This window comes from Lygodium microphyllum, chromosome 12, assembly GCF_053477565.2.
Source record: "Lygodium microphyllum isolate KBCC chromosome 12, Lygodium_microphyllum_v1.1.10, whole genome shotgun sequence".
Classification (NCBI taxonomy): Eukaryota; Viridiplantae; Streptophyta; class Polypodiopsida; order Schizaeales; family Lygodiaceae; genus Lygodium; species Lygodium microphyllum.
In genome coordinates this window covers 82225692-82247229 of record NC_141146.1, presented here as the reverse complement: position 1 = coordinate 82247229, position 21538 = coordinate 82225692, and positions in this window count along the sequence as shown.

Here is a 21538-nt window from a genome sequence, read left to right as displayed (position 1 = left end):
TTCGACGGGCTGAGTCACCCTATCCCGTGGTCGCCAATGAGAGCCGAATTTAGGTGCCAGGAAGTGCTTAAAAATAGCTAAATATTATGAATATCAAGGGAAAAATATTCAATGTCAAAGGCGGCGGCGACCTAGGACGATTTTAAGCGTCAAAGTGCTCTAAGGACGCCTGGGCAACACTTGCGGATTTTTAGTAATTTTTCCATGCGCCTGTGCCGGTCAATGGAGCTATCAGTCAGTGCGGGATGTCGAGACGAGCTCATAGAAATTTTCAGACTGCGATTTGGACACCGTATGTGCGAGAGGCAGGGAAAAGGCCAAAAGGCGGTCAAAAGTTGGGAGGTGCCCAAAAAATTGAGAAATGAGGGGGTGCCTTTGTGAAGGGGCACCCCCCCATAAAAAAAATCGTGATTTAGGAGGGGGCGGCGGCTGATCAGCGCTGCGAAAAAAACGCCCCCCCCCCCCCCCCCCCCCCCACAAATCGATATGCAAGCTACAAGTAAGCCATGGATCTAATCACAGAAGGCAACCACACTCGATCTCCGCTCCGCATCGCTCCGGTTTACGCAGTCAATGGTAGCCTGTAGAGGGAGAGAGAAAATTAGTCTTTCTCTCTCCTCCCTCTCTCTCCTCTAAGAGGGATTTCATGTGGGAAGAGGAAGGAAGAAGAAAGAATGATGGAGGCTTGTCCGGCATGGATCGGATTGCTCCACGGGCTAGAAATGGTGACTTGTGATCGTCATGAGCATGAACTGCTGCTAATTTTCAAATTTGTAGCCATGGACATGAAACCCGAAACACGCAAATAAGCGGTAATTCAATTTTTGCAAAGGAAATTTGAGATTTTATGGCTTTTGATTGATAAAATGTTGTTCATGTGGGCTAAAAATTATTTATGTTGCTATTTTCCATGAGTACTTGTTGATCATAATCAAAAAATCAGAAAAATATGCATCTTGTGACTCAAAATAATACACTAAAACACGTAAAATATGGAAAATCAAGGGAAAATAATGTTTTTGGGTATAAAAATGGAAAAATGAATAGGAACACCAACTACATTTTCATTTTTGTTGCAAGAAGAAACTAAGGGCCACAGCCCATAACCTATTTTGAATTTTCAGTAATAAAATAATGTAGAAAATAAGGGAAAATACAAGAAAAATAGAGAAAAATCATAAAAAAATAGGGAAAAAATGCATTTTGGATGTGGAAAATTAATGAAAATTAAGAACAATGTTCGTGAATGTTTGTGGGGACTGAAGCATGAGGATTTGCCTCAGTTCATCCCCACCTTCTTGTTCTAGTCATCAAAACCTCATAACTCATACTCAAACCATTCCAAACTCTCAAAAACTATTCAATAAGCTTTCACAATATCTCAATCTTCATCAATCAATAATCCATCCCTCCTTACAGAAGACAATCAGAACAAAACAGAACAAAACAGAAGGTATACAGAAGGTATACAGAACCAATCAGAACCTCTCAGAACATCACTGAACCTCATATCTCTACTAATAAACATCATGAACTTCCAAAACATAATCAATATCATCAAAAACACTCTCAAACCACTTTCAAACCAATCAATCATCTCATAAAATCAACCATTCAACTCTCAAAAACAACAAAAATCAGCCAAAAACAAGTCATTTTAACACTCAACATGTCTCTCTTTCCTGTGATGTGGTCCCATAGCAAGCTTCCCACATTCTTGAAAATATGCATGGGATCCAACAAGTGGTTGAACTGTAAGTGGGTCCAATATGGCAACTCGTAGAAAACTGAGAACCGTCGCATTCCATTTGGATGTGATTCCAGGTTTATCATTTTCAGCTCGTACCAGCTTGCAGTGTTCATACGTGTTGGAGGTCGTCCAAGAAAACCTTCCCTGAGTTCATGATCCTCTGGCAAGAAAGCGGCGTGTCCTTGATGTACCATCTTCTTCATGGTTTGTGACCTTCGGGAGTCTAACTGTGGCCCACACAATGGACATGCATGATAACCTAAGGTAACCAGACCTCTAAGGCGAGCCACGACCTAGTGAATACTTGATTGAATGAAATAAAATATAGATATTACCAGCGAGAACGGAGGTCTGCTCACCTGAGCACTCTCCCAATCCCAGAAAGTCATGCATCATCCATATGAGAATGGCTCGAATGTTGGCTGACCACCGACCATCACGCCTGCTCATATCTTGCACAGTGACCCCCTTCTCCCACAAAATCTTAAGCTCATCGACTAATGGATGAAGATACACATCCATATTTTTTACTTTGTAGCGGTCCGGGACGAGAAGCTAAGGATGAGATGTCCTTTCTTCGTAGAAAGCCATGGAGGGATGTTGTAGTTGACAAGCACTATAGGCCACACACTGTAAGAAGTCGAGCGTAGACCGAATGGGTTCACACCATCCATGGCGAGACCGAGCCGAAGATTCCTTGGCTCTTGCGCAAAGCCTGGGAAGGTAGAGTCAATGTGGCTCCATGCGCGCGAATCCGCTGATATTCGTTGAACTCCATCTGTGGGCCTATTCTGCACATGCCACGTTGTCAAGCTTGCCATGCCAGACGTGCGAAACATGTGGTTTATGCGGGGGATGAGTGGAAAGTGTCTGAGAACTTTGTGAGGGATGGTTTGCCCTTGCAAGTCCTGTCGATACCTGTGAGCATCACACTTTGAACATGTCTCCATAGTCTCGTATTCATCTCGAAACAGTATGCAGTCATTGATACATGCATGGATGTTATTGTACTCCTGTATTTTCAGCATTGAGAGCAAGGACATGGGACACGCTGATTAAGATACGTCTCGCGATCTTGAACAATAAGACCTTCTTCGTTTTCCATCTTATCTACATTACAGCAAACGAGGCTTAAATGGATAGCTTTATGGAGATGTACGTCAAGTTGCAAGTTGACCATAAATCTTGCATTGTACATAGTAGTTGAGAGATTTATTGATGTTATATCTCGGCCTTGTATCATGCTCAAGGATTTGTTTGTCCCGGTAGATAATTATTCGTTATTGTAAAAAACTGCACTAGAGGGCTTTGAGTATAAGTAATCCATTTATGAGCATCATTGAGGATCTCTTAGTCTAATAATAAATCAGTCTCAACAAAAAGCATCTTAGAAATGTGGTTTTTTTGTCCTAGGATTGTGTATTAAAATTAATGCCATCTATGAAATTTATCAACTATAGTAATAAAATTTATTTCAATCAATTATACTCATAGTCATAAGACCCGAGGGAAAATATCCTATACTCAATTTAAGGGATTCTTCTTCTATATCAATACTTTTGGGTTCATTTTGATGAAGTATCGTAATGACCATTAGCTAGGGTATCATCTTCTTTTAGTCCTTCTGTTGACTAATTAGCATGATTTCTAATTTGTTATGCCTATAAAGTTAATACAAAAACAATGAATTATGCATATCACAATTAGATCCCCTACTTGGACATTATGAAGGACATGACCAATTTTAAGCCATCTTAAAGAGTCACCAATGTACATGGCCCATGGCAAAGCACATTGCATACCATTATCGATAAGTATATTATCGTGCATCTTAAATCTCCTAATTAGACTTTATAAACGGTATGACTAATTTTTAGCCCCCTTAAGGAGTCGATGTAATGGTACCCATAAAAAAAGTAAAGTGGATACCATTACCATAATCATGGATATGCTATCATTCCAATATATGTTATCTTTCTCTTTCTCTCCCTCTCCCTCTCCCTCCCTCTCTTTCTCTTTCTCTCGTATTTCCTCTCCCTCTCACAATATATCTTAACACTCTCCAAAAGTAAAAGGGAGAGGGAGAGAGAGAATGCACTCTCCCTCCCTCTCCCTCTCCCTCTCCCTCTCCCTCTCTTTCTCTTTCTCTCCCTCTCTCATTTCCTTCCCCTCCCTCTCCCTCTCTTTCTCTCCCTCTCTCTCCCTCTCTCTCCCTCTCCCTCTCTTTCTCTCTTTCTCTCTCTTTCTCTCTCTTTCTCTCTCATTTCCTCTCCTAAACAAGCAAAAAAGAAAGTGATTCAAACATTAAACAAGCAAGAGGGAGAGTGAGAGAGAGAATGCACTCTCCCTCCCTCTCCCTCTCCCTCTCCCTCTCTTTCTCTTTCTCTCCCTCTCTCATTTCCTTCCCCTCCCTCTCCCTCTCCCTCTCTTTCTCTCCCTCTCTTTCTCTCTTTCTCTCTCATTTCCTAAACAAGCAAAAAATAAAGTGATTTAAACATTAAACAAGCAAAAGGGAGAGGGAGAGAGAGAATGCACTCTCCCTCCCTCTCCCTCTCCCTCTCCCTCTCTTTCTCTTTCTCTCCCTCTCTCATTTCCTTCCCCTCCCTCTCCCTCTCCCTCTCTTTCTCTCCTTCTCTTTCTCTCTCATTTCCTCTCCTAAACAAGCAAAAAATAAAGTGATTTAAACATTAAACAAGCAAAAGGGAGAGGGAGAGAGAGAATGCACTCTCCCTCCCTCTCCCTCTCTTTCTCTTTCTCTCCCTCTCTCATTTCCTCCCCCTCCCTCTCCCTCTCCCTCTCCCTCTCCCTCTCCCTCTCCCTCTCTTTCTCTTTCTCTTTCTCTTTCTCTTTCTCTTTCTCTTTCTCCCTCTCTCTCTCCCTCTCTTTCTCTCTTACTCTCTCATTTCATCTCCTAAACAAGCAAAAAAAAAGTGATTTAAACATTAAACAAGCAAAAGGGAGAGGGAGAGAGAGAATGCACTCTCCCTCTTCCTCCCTTTCCCTCTCTTTCTCTTTCTCTCCCTCTCTCATTTCCTCCCGCTCCCTCTCCCTCTCCCTCTCCCTCTCCCTCTCTTTCTCTTTCTCTCTCTCCCTCTCCCTCTCTTTCTCTCTCATTTCCTCTCCTAAAAAAGCAAAAAAAAAAGCAAAAGAGAAAGTGATTTAAACCTTAAACAAGCAAAAGAAAGAGAGAGGGAGACTCACCGATGAGATATTGGGAGCGTGGGGCGGCTCCTCTTTGCGATGAAGGCTCCTCCTCTCCTTCACGAACAACGGCGGTGGCGGCAAGTCTTCTTCCTCTCCTTCTCTCACGACAGTCGCTCTCTCCCTCGCTCTCGCTCTCAAAACTCACAAGCCGCAAACACGAAATGAAAACCGCACTCGGTTTCGGTCGCTTTTTTTCCCTGTGGATCGTCGCTATTTAGAGACGCAAATAGCGACGCCGCTATCCGCCGTCGCTAATCGGCGTCGCTACTAGCTCAAATCCTTGTAGTGAGTCTAAAAAAGAAGAGGAAGAAAGGAGGAAAAAAGAAAAAGAAGAGTCTGAGAGATTAAATGAAGAATCAAGAAGATCCGAAGAGAAGAGAAGGAGGAAAGCAGTTGAAAAAGAGGAAGAATTGAAGAGGAAGGAAGAAGAGGAAATTGCGCTGGCAATGCGCATGTTAATAGAACAATAGTGCAGATAGGACGAGCTGAGTGCTATATGAGCCCACACGAGATAAATGCCCAGGCTCAAGTGCCCAAGTTCTAGATATTACACCCCCTCTCCGGTGAAAAAAGGAAAGGGCAAGGGCCTAATTGAACCCATCCCTACTCTCCTAGTTCCCACTACCCCAACAACCACAACCACCCAAGGCTCCATGCCTAAAGTTGATGCTAGCAACATGTTGGCATGGGTGAAATTCTTGGTTAATAAGTAAATGGCCCAAAGGAAAGGTGAAGGTACCCCTGTAGCAGGAACCAAGCGACCAGCAGAGCACACTAGACACCGAGTCGAGATAGGACCCTAAGAGGTAAAGGGTGGAAACCTCCACGACCTCCATTCCCACAATGATGATGCCACATGCAAAGTAAGATGAGTATGTCAAAGCGCTTCTCTCATAGTCAGAGAAAGAAAAAGAGGATAAGAAGATGGCAATGGTTGAATTAGAAGTTGAAAAGGAGTCCATGGTGGCATTCCAATTAAGGAAGACCCGCCAAGTAGCTATGTGCCAAAAGGAAATACATGAGCTAAAGGTAAAGCTCGAAGCTAAGGAAGGCAAAGAAGGAAAGTGGGAGGCAAGGCTAGCTGAGGAGAAACATGGCCTAGTAAGAATGCAACAACACACCAAGGAGCTGGCAAGGTTGTATGAAGAGCTCCAAGAAGAAATGAAGAATGTCAAAGATGCCACATAAATGCTAGAAGCAACACGAGAGGAAAGGGCACACAGGTATCAAGAGGAGATAGAAAATTTGAAAAAGAAGGCAACCTTGGGGCAGGAAGAGCAAAAGAGATTGGAGAGAGAGATTGAAGAGTAAGAGCAACGTCTCATAATCCTGGTGCGGCAAAGGCAAGGGGAGAGCCTTGAAGAAATGAAAAAGAGAGCAGAAGATTGGGCTAACCATAATGAAAGAAGAGTCAGGGACTTGGCGTGCCGTCTAACTCAGTTAGAAACAGACAAAGTGCTAACAGAGGGGAGGGAAAATGCCGCTCAAGTGAGCCTAGAGACCCAACAATGTGCATTCTTTAACATAATCCTGGATATCACTCAAACAGAAGAAGAGGAGGTCATTGAACCATTAAGTTGGGTATTTTCCCGCAGGGCCCTAAGAGTAGGATTTCATATGCCGGCGTGCAGTGGGTGTGAACCTTAGCCTCGAAGAACAGAGGAGTTCTGTACTAAGGGAAGGCTTGACCCCACAAGAAGTGAATGCCCTAGGGTTTGTCGAGGAAGCACAATAGTAGGACAGGCAAGAGGGCAAGGCAAGAACAAGTTTTGAGATAGGATCTCAAGAGGAAGAACTCATGGCACTACCCCCTTCCCCTTGACAGAAGAGCAGAATCAAGTGGACACCTCTACGGAAAAGAAAATTGCACTTAAAAGGAAGAGAGAATAGATGGTAGAGCAAGCACGCATGAGGATGAATGCTCAAGTAGCAGCAGTGCTAGTAGCACCTATCCGGCTAGGTGAAGAAAACCTCCTAGCAAACTTCCATGCTAAACTCATAATCTAGGAGCGACAAGAGAATGCTTGCAAGACCTTTGACTTAATTTTTGATTCCCCACCAATTTCAACCTAGTACTGTCAGTCAAGCTGGTGGAAGAGGTAATTAATGTTGGAAGAAGGCTAGGAGATAGATGGACATCCGAGAGAGGAAAAAACCCTATCCTATGGGGAATAGAGGATGCACATTATTGGCAGAACAAAGTTTTTGAAGTGCCTAGGTTAGTGAAGGGCTATAAATGCCAACCAAAGTGGAGAGGGTGAATTTTTTAGAGAAACATCGACGCCTAGATGGCATTTTGCAACACCCTACCCTTCGAAAGGAATAACCTGACTTTCATGCCATATCGAAGAAGGGTAGGAGTGGATTTTAATCCAAGCATCCATGGGAGATATGACTTTCCATGGATCTATAATGAAAATGCTACTGAACCCAAAGAAGCCCTCATCTTCATGCTACAGGACCTATACAACTCTATAGTCCACTTCATTAATGAGTTCTCTTTGTGCCTTCATCACGTGTAACTATCTTAGATTGCTTGGGATACCACCTCCCAACACTCTTCTTTGATCCCCATGGCATAAACAATTGTGCTATGGCTAGATTTATGATGCGAGCTGCTCTACTTCCATCTTTTTGCTTAGCCCTTCTAAAAGATATTAATGATAGCCTCTTCACCCGTTGCAATCATCCATTTCTTTCCACCACCACTCTCCAGGTGCGAATGAATCTCAAGGGGTACATGCAAAGCTAGAAATTCCTTGAGAAATCCCTTAAGCTCCCAACTTTACCCTCTCATTACTCTAATGAGGAAGACTAGCTTCTCGCTATAGTTATATTTTTTAAAAAGAAAATGAAAAATAAAAGAAAGAAAAGAGAATAAGAGAAAAAGAGAAGGAAATCACAAGAAAAGCAATAAAATCACCTCACTATACGTAGGTCATAGTCACTGCACCTAGGGGTCCTCAAGTTAAGTGCATCCATGGCTTTAGTCGGCTAGCTGCATCCCTAACCCCTAGCCTATTTCATCCCCCACATCATGCTTAGGACACATCAAGGGCATGACATATCTAGGGAGGTCACACTCGCCTATGGTTTGACCTGTCTCCCTAAGCCGCACCCACCGCACCTTCCTTACGCACGAACTAGGTTCTCAAGTGTAAGACAATACCCAGGCTAGCTCCCAGTTCCACTAACACGAGCATAATGTACCACATGATAAGGTAGACACTCCCCCTAGGTAGCACAATTCTTTTCTTTTCAGGTACATATAAGGGTTGCAAATACCACCCACTTTGAAGGCCCCATCATCCACTCCACCATTCTTGGCCTCCACCACCTCAATATTTTGATCAGCTTATCCCTAACAATCAATCCCCAAGAAGCCCCATCATCATCCACTCTCCTACCACCCTTTAAATCACCGAACCCTTGTCAACACAAACCTGCAAGTGCCATGGGACTAGCACTCCTCTAAGAGGGATAATGTTAACCCTAGTTCAAGATGGAGAAAACGAAGTCCAAGAAAACTTCAAATGCAGACACAGTGGAAGAAGCAGGAACGAAAACGGCCAAAAGTGCAAGGGCGGCCTTAAAAGCTAAGTCAAAGGCAAAGACACATTTTTTAAATGCAGGGCGCCCCTTAAACTCTTGTTAAAGGACACCAGGCTCCCTCCTATGCAAATTGTAAAGGTTAGAAGGGCATAGGTAAAGAGAAAAAGAAACTAGAAGGGAACATGAAAAAAATGCCTTGCCATAATGGCTAGTCATGTAAAAAAGGGGATGGGTGCCCAAAGGGATAAGGGCTTTGTATATAAACTCAAAAAGTGAATGAGAAGCTCATTCTTGGGTGTGTGGCTAAAGTGGACTCTTCTTCTTCTCTTCTTCTCTCCCTCTTGCTTGTTGTGTATGCTTGAGAGAGGGAGTATGAGATTTTGACGGAATGAGTGTGTGAGGGTGAGGGATCTTGGAGAGAATCTCTCCATCATCTCCTCTCTTATTCTTCTCTTCTCTTGTCTCGCACGTGGCTATGGAGGATGGAGCTTGGAGCTGGAGGCTTGAGGATGCTTGAGCTTGCATCACGAATCATGGAGCTACCGGCTTGCTTGATAGAGGGGATGCCCGAATGAGTAGCCTTCTCCCTCAAGCAAGCCGGTAGCTCTACAATTTGTGTTACAAAGCAGAATACATGGCAAATCAAATCTAAATCATAAACAACTTTATGTCATACATAAGAAAACTTAGTGGAAAAATCTAACCAATCAAATAGCTCAACTATTAAATACAAACAACATTATAATATATAAAAAGATTTGAATAACTCAATAGATTGAGAAAGACAAGAGAAAGACGCATGATTGGGCCCAATCTCCCCCATGGCTGTAAACGCCATGGTTTGCCATCCTTAGTTATATATTATAGTTTCACATGGATATTTACATTCATATATTACATATAATTACAAAGAATGTACAAATATATATTGAAATACAGAGTTTTAAGAGTTAATAGGTATCCTTAACATGCTGTAGTAGAAAATTCTGTGCTTTGAATCTTGACGTTTAGACATCACCATTGCGTCCGAAGTGTGCCAAAGCTCCCAAAACGACTCTTGAAGCTTTGAATTCCAATTCCGGATGAGGGAGAAACGAAAAAACTAAGTTTTTACCCTACGCGCGATCATGTTGCTTTTATAAAGAAAGCTAGAAAAGCCTTCTAAACTTAACCACATTAAGAAAATAGTAAGGTATTCCATTAAGAAAGCTTATTTCAATAAAAGCATATCTTAAATATCATATTTTAAAATAATATATATTAAAAATAAATTAATTAATAGTACTAAGAATAATGATCTAAATTACTAAAGAAGTTTAAACTTATAACTTACAAATAGAGTAATAATTTTAATAATGAAATTTATGCTTGGACTTACGCTAACGCTCAGTGCTATCCAAAGGCACCGCTATTTGCTCTACACATCAACTGAAGCATTCACAATTATTTATAAATAAAATAAATAAACAATAGTGCATACCTAGTAGTCTTCAGCTATAAATCAACTTCTCGCACAAGGAATCCATCTTGTGTACGAGCTCCGGCAAATACATATAGTTTTACGGAATCCACTGGAAAACCTCACAGAATCCACCGTGGAATATGCCTCTAGTTTTACGAAATCTACCGAAAAACCTCATGAAATCCATCGTGGAATATGCCTCCTGGCACCAATTTGTGATGCGAGCTCAAGCATCCTCAAGCTTCCATCTCCAAGCTCCATCCGCCATAGCCATGCACAAGAGAAGAGAAGAGAAGAGAAGAGAAGAAGAAGAGAGAAGATCATTGAGAGCTTCCTCTCCAAGATCCCTCATCCTCACACACTCACTCCCTCACACTCCCTCTCTCACTCTCTCTCTCAAGCACACACAATAAGCAAGAAGGAGAGAAGAAGAGAAGAAGAAGAGTCCACTTTAGCCACACACCCAAGAATGAGCTTCTCATTCACTTTTTGAGTTTATATATATCCCTTTGGGAACCCATCTCCTTTTTAACATGACTAGCCATTGTGGCAAGGTCCTATTTTTCCATTCTCTTCTAGTTGCCCTTTCTCTTTACCTATGCCCTTCTACCTTTTAAAATTTGCACCGGAGAAAGCCTGGCGCTCTTTTACAAGAGTTTCAAGAGTGCTCTACATTTAAAAAATGTGCATTTGCCCTTGACTTAGCTTTTGAGGCCGCCCTTATGCTTTTGGCCGTTTCTCTTCCTGCTTCTTCTGCTGTGTCTGCATTTGGAGTTTTCTAGGATTTCTTTTTCTCCATCTTGAACTAGGGTGAACAGTCATTCTTCAAAGATAGGTCCTTCAGTTATACAAGGTTATCATGAGCCTAATTAATTGGTTGAGATAGACATTCGTAATTACCAAGAACAATATCATGCAAGTCATCGCCTTCAAGAATTAGTAGTATCTTTACTTTCCACCCAAGGAATCCTTGTCCTTTGAAAGTGAGGAACGGAACATTATCCAGAAGGAAATCCATTGATGATTATAGAATTTGACATAGTTAGATGAAGAATACGTACAATATGAGATCACAGAATCTACACACCATATACAAAACGACAAGATGAAAGTGCAGCACAACAAATTGTATACAGAAGCTATGCTATAAGGAAAGATGTTTAGTTCAAAAAAGCATACTCAAAAAGAAAGATACCCCAGACAGACAAAACAAAGCGACCCAAAATAGACAAAAAGTGTGAGAGAAGAAATTGGTCCAACATAGACAAGAAATACGAACAATGCTCAAAACCTTATCGCTTTACTTTTTGGCCAAGAATAGATGACGATTTGGCTAATTGTGGTAAAAACATAGAAACACAAGAGTGAGTAATCGTGATAAAACCTATGTCATAGAAGTTTGCACGAAAAGTTTGTTTTCCTGTTTCAAGTCCAGTTTACCTGGATTGACATAACTTTGACACATGACTCTAAATTGAGCACAGATTTAATAGAAAGATAGCTTGTGACTCCTAAGAATTTTCCAAATAGAAACTTTTAGGGTGTCCAAACAAGGCATATTCCCAGAGTCCACCCGGTAATGGAAGGTATCGACCATCCCCATGAGGATCAACCTGCAAGATCGAGATCCTAATTTGAAAACTGAGGTCTTGATGCATCAGCTAGCTCCATCGAAGGTGTCCCACAAGGGCTTCTTGTCCGACTGGAGTGATCGTAGTTACCCTTGGATCATGGAGTGCAATGCATTTTTCCAGCAACTAGTTAGGATTTAGGGAACCTTAACGGAGTTCTAGCATAGCCGCTGCACCTTTCCCCTAAGATAATTACTGATCAAGGTTTTAAGACCTGACCCTATGTAAATCAACGCTCGGCTCTACCTAATTTTTCCTAATTAACGTTTCATTCAATCTCTTGAGAGAAGCTCCCAGCTTACAGGGGACCACCCATCCGTAGGACGGGGATCTAGCCCACCAGCTTCCCACAAATGGTTTTCTTTAGTTTTCTAATTACCTATCACATTAAGTTATGACATATGAAAGCAGCTTCGTTAATTAACCTGTTATCATGGGTTCCTTCCTGTAATTTTACGACACAACACAAAGATAGAGAAATTTTTTTTTGGCAAAACATATTTATTTATTAGCTCGCAAAGTTATTTACAATGATTTTTCCCTTCTACCTACACAGAAGATAAACATCTGTTCACTAGAAAATCCCTTCTATGTATGTAGAAGAAAACAAACCCTCCAAGATTTTCATCCCTTCACTAGTACCGGGGACTTCAAGAGTCCATCCTGGTTCATGTGAGGGTCAAGCAGTTCCTAGGAGCGATCGAGAGATTTACGGCCAGAGCCCCCCTAGCACTCCCGCCTCCTCTTGCCTAATGCATTCCTCACTGAGCGACGCCGTCGGTGCTAGTCCAATGCTCCTCGCGACGGTATAAAACAATCCCCCTTGGAGCAGGGTTTCGCATCTAGCCGTGGGGGAGGCATAACGTGATCTTTCCTCTTATTATCCTGATTGTATATTTACAATCAAATCTAACTATTGCAAGCACAATTAATCTTTCGCGTGCAACCATCAATGTATGCACAAATAAAAAAAAGAAACAACAGTAAGTGTTTTTAGCATGGAAAGTAGCCCCACCCAAATCTAGGGTTTCTCTTTTAAGGTTACACCTTAATCTTAGGGTTTTGATTCCTACTTACAATTCTTTTCAGGATCCACAAGTTATTTTGCGAATCTAAAGTGTATTTTATCCTTATGAAAAAATTGGTATTTCTGCCTAAAAGATAATATGGGCATTTATACCTATGGTAGACAATTGATGCGCTGCCCTGCCCTAACCCGCACTTAGCAGGATTTCAAATGCTTTTCCAAGTCTATTTAGACATTAGAATTTGTATCGACAAATTCTTATCGATGTCCAACAAGTCCTACAAACTTCCAATATTTATTTAATTTTGTGATACTACTGATAGTTTCAGGGTTGTTGAGTATTTCATAGTTGTTTTTGCTTCAACATTCTCGATATTTTAGGTTAGGTTTTCTTGCTGACTCATACGTGGGTCAACTCATGATATTGATGCTCTCGCTAATATAACCATTAATATTAGCATTGCATGTGTTTTTAGCAAGAAAATATTTTTTATTTTATTCTACTCATATTCTATGGTTTAATCGACGATGTCTGACCATTTGTCGAACTTTCAACGTTATCTAGAAAGATCAATTTTTATTTAGCTATGTCCTAAGTGCAATGCTCATTGTTTTTTTAAAAAAATTATTTTAAAAAATGCAAATATCATAAGTGTAATTTTTCTTTTATCTTTCATATATCAAATTATATTTCCACATATCTAATTTATGGACATCTTGTATATATTTTCTTATGCAATTTTCTGTTGATTTAATGCATTGATTATTTCATGATATTATCTAAATGATTTTTTATAAATTATAATAAAAATCATATGCGTTTGTTTATCCTTAGCAAAATGAAATAGAGATAGTCACTTTCAGGAGAAAATTATAAGATATTCCACTCCCTAACATCTTCTGTCTTTTTTCTGTTATTCTGATCACATGTGTCATTAATGGAATAACAATAAATATCACAAAAGATACCATAATAAAGATATTTTCTTAATGACAGACATATAATCATTTTCCAAGTGAAAGAGTCTTTTCACTGAATAGTTAGTTATCATATTACTTAGGCTATTTTCCTAAGCGACAATTCATATGCATTTTCTTTAGAATACATTTATATTCATTTAAATCGAAATATAGCGATAAGCTTATAAAACATTATTTTTTTCCAAACCGATGAGATATTACCTCTATCAGGTCTGTAGTAATGGGGGTTTTGCCAATTCCTACCACATCATTTTCTCCATCAGTTATGTTTCTTACTTCTCTTATTTCAAATGGGCTTCTTGAATTTTTGCGACCTCGTGGAGCCATGGATGTTAGAGGAAATTAACGTGGTAATTCAGAGAGAGTTGGTGGTCGTCTAAAAAATTTCACCAAGGTTTTGCTTAGCAATATGGGTGTATGGAAGGAAGGCATAACAGGGGATAGAGAAAATGGAAATGAGGTAGAAGATGGGTATTTTCCTCCTTCAAGGCTCAAGCAAGAATGGAAAAGAGATATAAATAAATTTTTGCATCATCACGAGGTCTTCCTTCTTGCTTTATTTGTAAAGGAGAGAAGGTGTATTTATAGCCATGAGGGGGAGTATGCAGTCGACTCATTCTTTTGGCTACTTGTTAAGACCTAAGTAAGCTTTATCAAAATGCTTTTTGCTTGCCTACCTATTGAATGGTGGCATGGGGATGATTTTAAAATGATGTCTCTCTCTCCAGGCATAAAAAACGTCACGATTTTTTGCTTATTTTTTCAAAAACGATTTTTTTTCTTCAAAATGACTTCATCTGGTGGTTTTTGGCCAAGTTACCTCATGTATTATCTAGTTTTTTATAAGTCATGACATACTCTTTGATACTTAACTTACTCAATATCATGCTCGTTCTTGTGCGTTCTTTGTCTACAGATTAAGGCTTTTGCAATTTGTCTTGTCGTTATGAAATCAATGCGATATTTGATGCATTAAATGGAATCGAGAATACTAAATTAAATATAATGTGAAAAATATTATGATCAAGCCATCGTAATATTATTAATGAGACATCTTTGCTTCTTGTTGGCTGGGAACATTGAGGCATCTTCTCGTGTCAGATTGCGGAATTGATTTAATGCAAGACTCGATATTAAAAAAATATACGTGTGATCACTTATTTGATAGCTCGACAAGTAATTTTTAAAACATTTCAAGCCCAAATTTGTTTCTTGATATGAAGTGTTATGGCTAGAATATTACATCCTCTCCTCCTTAGAGGAATCGAGATGTCCTCATCTCGAAGAGAACTGGGGAAACTATTTTTCTAGAGTTGTCTCTTCTATTCAGGTAGCATCCTCCTCAGGATAGTCTTTCCACTAGATAAGATACTCTCTAATGTTTCTATTTCTCAGAGATTTCTCTTTTACATCCAGGATCTTATCAAGCTGGAGTTCAAGGTTTCCTTGACTAGGCATTATAATTTGTTGGTCATCAAGAATATGATCTTGATTTTCCATATAAGCTTTCAGAAGACTAATGTGAAATACATTGTGGACTTTCACATGATCAGGAAGTTGTAGTTTGTAGGCATTAGCTCCTACACATTTGAGAACCTTGTATGGTCCACAATACCTTGGACTCAACTTTTTGAACTTTCCCAATGACAGAGAACTCTTCTTTGGGCGTACACGGATTAAAACCATGTCTCCCTCTTGGAAGATACACTCTTGCCATCCTAGATCAGCATAAGCTTTTTGGCAATCTGTGGTAGCTTGGATGTCTTGTCTGATAGTTTTGACTTGATCATCCATGTCTTTTGGCATTTTATTAGAAGCCTCAACCTTTAGGGTTGGATTTGAGAAATTCAATGGCGTCAAACAATCTTGTTTAAACAATGCTTGAAATGGAGTCATTTGAATACTTTGGTGATATGATTCATTGTAGGAAAATTCTACTAAGGGCAAATATTGTATCCACCTTATTGGTTATATGGAAGAGTAAGCTCTCAGTATATCTTCAATGACCTGATTAATCCACTCTGTTTGACCATTAGTTTGGGGATGGTAAGTTGTGCTAAAGCAAAGATAGGTTCCAATCACTTCAAATAGGCTTCTCCAGAAATGTGACATAAACAAAGAATCCCGGTCACTAACAATCTGTTTAGGAAATCCATGAAGCCTAAAGATTTCTTTCACAAAAAGTCATGCAATATCTAAAGCTTTGTAGTTGGTCTTGACTGGGATAAGATGAGTGACCTTTTTCAGCATATCCATAATCATCATGATTGAATTATACCCTCCTTGAACAGAAGGTGCCAACTACAAAATCCATACTAATGAACTCCCATTTCACCTGTGGAATGTCAAGTGGCTGGAGCTTTCCTGGCATTTTGATACGCTCAGCTTTCACCCGCTCGCAACTTAGGCATTTAGTAACATATCTAAGTACATCATGCTTCAGTCTTTCTCCCAGTAGTAACTTTTCCTAACTGCATTAAGAGTTTTTACATAGCCAGGGTATCCTAAGAACATAGAGTTATGGGCTTCCCATAATATCTTCTTTTTCAGCATTTGACTGAGGGGAATGTAGAGCCTTGTTCTAAAATAAACAAGTCCATCATCCATAGTGAAATTTTGGTATTTCACTCTAAGCTTAGGATCAGTGTCCTTAACTAGGATTTCTCTAAGCATTAGTTGATACCTAGGATCCTTGTCTGCCTCTTCTTTGGCTAGCTCAATGATTGGATTGCTAGGCATCGATATCATGGTAGCTAAAGTCTCTCCTTTAGATGGCTCTTCCATGATAAATGTATTCAAAAAAGCTTTACGACTTAATGCATCAGCAATCACATTCTCTTTCTAAGGTCTGAACTTGATTTCAAAATCAAATTCTTGCAAGACTTCAATCCACTGACGTTGTCTCATGTTGAGGTTTGGTTGAGTAAAGATCCATTTGAGACTTTTGTGGTCAGTGAAGAAAGTAAAATTGCTTCCAAGAAAATAGTGTCGCCACAATTTGAGAGCATGGATCATAGCTAACAGCTCGAGATCATGGGTGGCGTAATTCCTCTCATGGATTTTCAGTTTCCTTGAGGAATAGGCTATTGGATGACCTTGTTGTATAAGCACACAACCTAGTGCAAGAGAACTTGTGTCTGTTACGACTTCAAACTCTTGACTTAGGTCAGGTAGCTTTAAAATGGGTGATGTTACTAAACTTTTCTTAAGCTGCTCAAAACTGGTTTGCTCAATGGGCATCCACACAATAGCAATTTTCTTTTTTAGCAAATCAATGAGAGGTGCAGCTATTGTAAATTTTTATGAAAATTCTATACCATCCAGTCAGTCCAAAGAAACTTCTCACTTCCTTAACTATCTTTGGAGGTTGCCACTCTTGCGCATCTTTAACTTTGGTTGGATCTACAGAGATTCCTTCAGCAAATATTATGAAACCGAGATATTCCATCTATCTTTTGAAAAAGGCACACATCTTTTTCTTCGCATACAGCTTGTGCATCCTTATTATGTCTAGCACAATGCGCAATTGTAGCTCATGGTCTTCGTCTCTCTTGGAGTATGTTAGGATGTCATCAAAGAAGACTAAGACAAACTCAAGATAAGGTTGAAAAATATCCTACATTAATCTATTAAATGTAGTAGGGGCATTAGTTAGACCAAAAGACATTACAAGAAATTCAAAATGACCATATCTGGTATTGAAGGCAGTTTTGGGGATATCTTCTTCATTGATCCTTATTTGGTAATAACCAGATCGGAGATCAACCTTGGAAAAGATTCTCGCCCCTTGTAGCCTATCAAGTAGCTCATCTATTCTTGGGATTGGATATTTATTCTTGATTATTACTTTGTTTAGACCTTGGTAATCAATGCAAAGGTGCAGAGTTCCATCCTTTTTCTTTTGAAACAGTACTGGGACTCCCCATGGCGAATTACTAGGTCTGATGTATCCTTGATCCAGTAACTACTTGAGTTGCTCTTTCAGCTCAATTGCTTCAGGGATAGATATTTTATATGGACTCTTAGCGATTGGAGCGGCTCTTGGTTCAAGTCTAATCTCGTGATCGACTTCTCTTCAAGGTGGTAATTCAATCAGCTCTTCTGGGAAGATGTCATTATATTCCTTTAGCCAATATGGCTCTCCCTCGTCTTGTTTATTCTACTCAACCTTATTTAATTTTATGAGATACACAGGTAATCCCTTTCTTAATATTTTTATTATATGCAAGATGATTTGGCTAGTTGAATCTTGGGTTTTCCTGCCTCACCTTGGGTCATCAATTTTTCTCCCTTTAGGTTTTGAAAAGTCACCTGGCCTTTTCTGCACTGAATATGTGCGTCATTGGGGATTAACCAGTCCATACCCAATAGACATTCGTAGACCCCTAAATTCATAATCCTAAATCCCATTTCAAAGAGATTGCTTCCCAGGCTAAATGTCACTTTGCAAGTTTGCTGAGTAGACATGATTTTTTTTCCATTAGCAAGTTCCACAAGTAACCTAGATGTAGGTATTGTGTCTATAACCTAGTTTCTTGGCACACTTTGGTGACATGAAAGAGTGTGTGCTTCCATAGTCAATCAGAATTTTAAAGGACTTACCCTCATATTCTACTGGTGTTTGAATCACCGTAAATTGGCGGTTTGAACCTTTCTTATGGAGGGTGGCATGAACTGATGCCCTCTCCATATCGACTTCCATAGTTGGGTTTCCCTCTTCTTCAAGATCTTTAGGAATTATAGCAAATGCTTTTCCATTTGCAATTGAAGCTTGATTCTGACCTCTGTACTGTCCTTGGCAAGGAATTTGGCCAAGATTTGGGCAATGTAGTGGAAACACCTAGGTACTCTTGAATTACTTCCTGTAGGTATGAAGTTCCTAACTGCATTTGTTTTGGCCCTCTTTCCTTGACCAAGTGGACACTGACCTTGGGCTTGCTTAACATATCCCTGTGATGTCCATTTTTTTACAATTCCAAAACCTATTATTCCTTGCCTTTGATTGAATCTTTAGAACAAGAGCTGCTGTGCGAATCAAAGCATCATGTAGATCAATTGGCCGCATAGATTCAAGGCGTGTGTTCAGAGGAGCATTCAATCCGTGACAAAACAGCCACATATTTAAGCAGTGAGATAAACTTTGAGTAATATGCCTCCAGGCTCATTCCCAGACCACTATCTTAAGTTAAAGAACTCATTCATTTTTAGTGTGCGATAAGCTGGTGGCAAATATCAACCACGCACAGCTTCTTTAGGCTTTTCCTAGGTAATGGCTGTCTCAGCAAGTCCTTGGTCTTTACACCACTGTTTCCACCACAGGTGTGCCTCACTCGTCAATTTCAACTTGACGATCATAGCTTGATTAGTAGGGGTAGTTCCTACGGCAGTAAAATAGTTCTCCATAGTCTCAATCCAAATCTCTTCCTTGGCTTCAACGTCTTTGCCCTTGCCATCAAATTCCGATGGCTTAACTTGATTAAGGAGATACTTCTTCTCTTGAATTTCGGTTGTACTAGCGATAGCTGTATTACTCTCTATCATAAGTTTTACGAATTAGTTTAGTGCTTTAAACTTTTCAGCTTTGTTTCCACATTAACATATCTTACTAGTTTTGTAAAACAATGATGGGCCAAAGAGCACAATATTTTTACAAAATCTAGTCGCTGTTATCTTTTATTATCAGTAGCCATATGCTATGATTTTTATAAGTAAGGGATATTTACAAATGGCAGATGTTAACAAGTAGAGATACATCAACATCGATAGGATAGGCTAGATGCTATGTACAATTTCCAGAATAGGATATCATTATATCTTTCTTTTTTAGGGATGGATATCATTTACATTCATGTAGAAGAAAGTAGGCCAATTGCTGTCTATGTCCAGAAACCTATACTGTGGAAATGGCAGATGTGGAAAACCATGGATATGGTAATCTCGATACTTGCGACATCCTTGGATTATAATCATGTCGGCTGGGATTACCTTTAGTACCTTGTCATAGACATAACGGTCTAGACGTATCTGTCGACCACTTGTATTCAAAAGTGGATTCCTTCTGGATCGACAAAAGATAAAGGCCTCAACTACTTTTAAATTTTCCATCCGTTCAAGGCGTTTTATATTAGTCTGCATGTTGAAGAATTGATCGGCCTCGATGTAACAATAACACTCATCCTAAACCATCTTCTTTTGCGATTCATAGGGGATGGATCATATAGGCAATCGAGTATCCTCATCATTTCTCTTTTCCACTCATCATCTATGGAATTCAATGCAGATGTGTATATTGCTCGAAAAACAAGGAACTCGTTCCATGCTTCATTATTCTGCCAAAGTTTATCCCTTAACAATCAACAGATTGATTATTACTTAGAACAGTTAGTCTTAAAAACCATAGATATTTTTAATTTCAATTATACTCTGATACCACGTGTTACTTGCCTACCTAACAATTCCCTTATAGCATATTTTAGTGGTCCATCGGGGAACTATCCTAGATGGCTTCGCCTCGTCGCGAGAATGCACAGGGTCTATCGTCTAGGTTTCCCAGAGTCCACCCCATAACGGAAGGTACCAGCCATCCCCACAACAATCAACCTACAAGCTCGGGGTCCTAATTTGACAACTGAGGTCTTGATGCATCAACTAACTCTATCAGAGGTGTCCCACAAGGGCTTCTTGTCTGACTAGAGCGACTGTAGTTATCTTTGGTTCATGGAGTGCAACACTTTTTTCTAGCAACTAGTTAGGATTCAAGGAACCTTAACAGAGTTCTGGCACAGCTGCCGCACCTTTTCCCTAAGATAATTACTGATCAAGGTTTTAAGACCTAACCCTATGTAAGTCAATGCTCGGCTCTACCTAGATTTTCCTAATTAACATTTTTTTCAATCCGAGAGAAGCTCCCAGCTTACGGATCCATCATCAAGGATCTCGCCCTCCTGCTTCCCACAAATGGTTTTCTTTAGTTTTCTAATTACCTATCACATTAAGTTATGACATATGAAAGAAGCTTCATTAATTAACCTGTTATCATGGGTTCCTTCGCATAATTTTATGACACAACACAAAGACATAAAAGTAATCTTTTGGCAAAACATATTTATTTATTAGTTCGTAAAGTTATTTACAATGATTTTCTCCTTCTGCCTATGCAAAAGAGAAACCTCAGTTCATCGGAAAATCCCTTCTATCTGTGTAGAAGAAAACAAACCCTCCAAGATTTCCATCCCTTCACTAGTACTGGGGACTCTAGGATCCCATCCTGATTCGCGTGAGGGTCAGGATGTTCCTAGGAGCGATCGAGAGATTTACGACCAGAGCCCCCCTGGCATTCTTGCCTCCTCCTACCTAATGGATTCCTCATTGCGCAACCTCTCACTGTCGAGGCCAGTCCAAAGCTCCTCGCAGCAGTATAAAACAATCCCTCTTGGAGTAGAGTTTTGCGTATAGCCGTGGGGGAGGCATAATGCGATCTTTCCTCTTATTATCCTGATTATATATGTACAATCAGATCTAACTGATGCAAGCACAATTAATCTTTCTTGTGCAACCAACAATGCATGCACAAATCAAAAAAAGAAATAATAGCAAGTGTTTTTAGCATGGGAAGCAGCCCCACCCAAATCTAGGGTTTCTCTTTTAAGGTTTCACCTTAATCTTAGGGTTTCTCTTTTAAGGTTCCACCTTAATCTTAGAGTTTTGCTTCCTACTTGCAACTCTTTTTTCCAAATCCACAAGTTATTTTGTGAATCTAAATACTTATGGTAGGCAATTCATGTGATGTCCTACCCTAACCCGCACTTAGCAAGATTTCAAATGCTTTTCCAAGCTAGACATTAGAATTTGTATCGACAAATTCTTATCAATGTTCAACAAGTCCTATAGACTTCCAATATTTATTTAATTTCCTGATACTGATAGTTTCA